We start from the raw sequence: 265 nt of genomic DNA, 5'->3' as shown, positions 1-265 counted from the left end.
AGTCAAGATTATCTCCATATTTTCAGTTTCATTAAACCGTCACTTGACAACCTGGACGATAATGCCCATTAATGGACGATTTGGTCCTTGTTGTGGTCGGTGGGGATGACCTGTGACGTCTCGGGGTTTATTCATTGCCCAGATTGGAGTATATTATGTAGGTGGGCTGTACAGATGTTTTACAGTGTGTGTGTGGGTGTGTGTGTGTGTGTGTGTGTGTGTGTGTGTGTGTGTGTGTGTGTGTGTGCGTGTGTGAGTGTGTGGA

The sequence above is a fragment of the Aplysia californica genome, unplaced genomic scaffold, assembly GCF_000002075.1.
Source record: "Aplysia californica isolate F4 #8 unplaced genomic scaffold, AplCal3.0 scaffold00210, whole genome shotgun sequence".
Classification (NCBI taxonomy): Eukaryota; Metazoa; Mollusca; class Gastropoda; order Aplysiida; family Aplysiidae; genus Aplysia; species Aplysia californica.
This window is presented reverse-complemented; position numbering follows the sequence as displayed.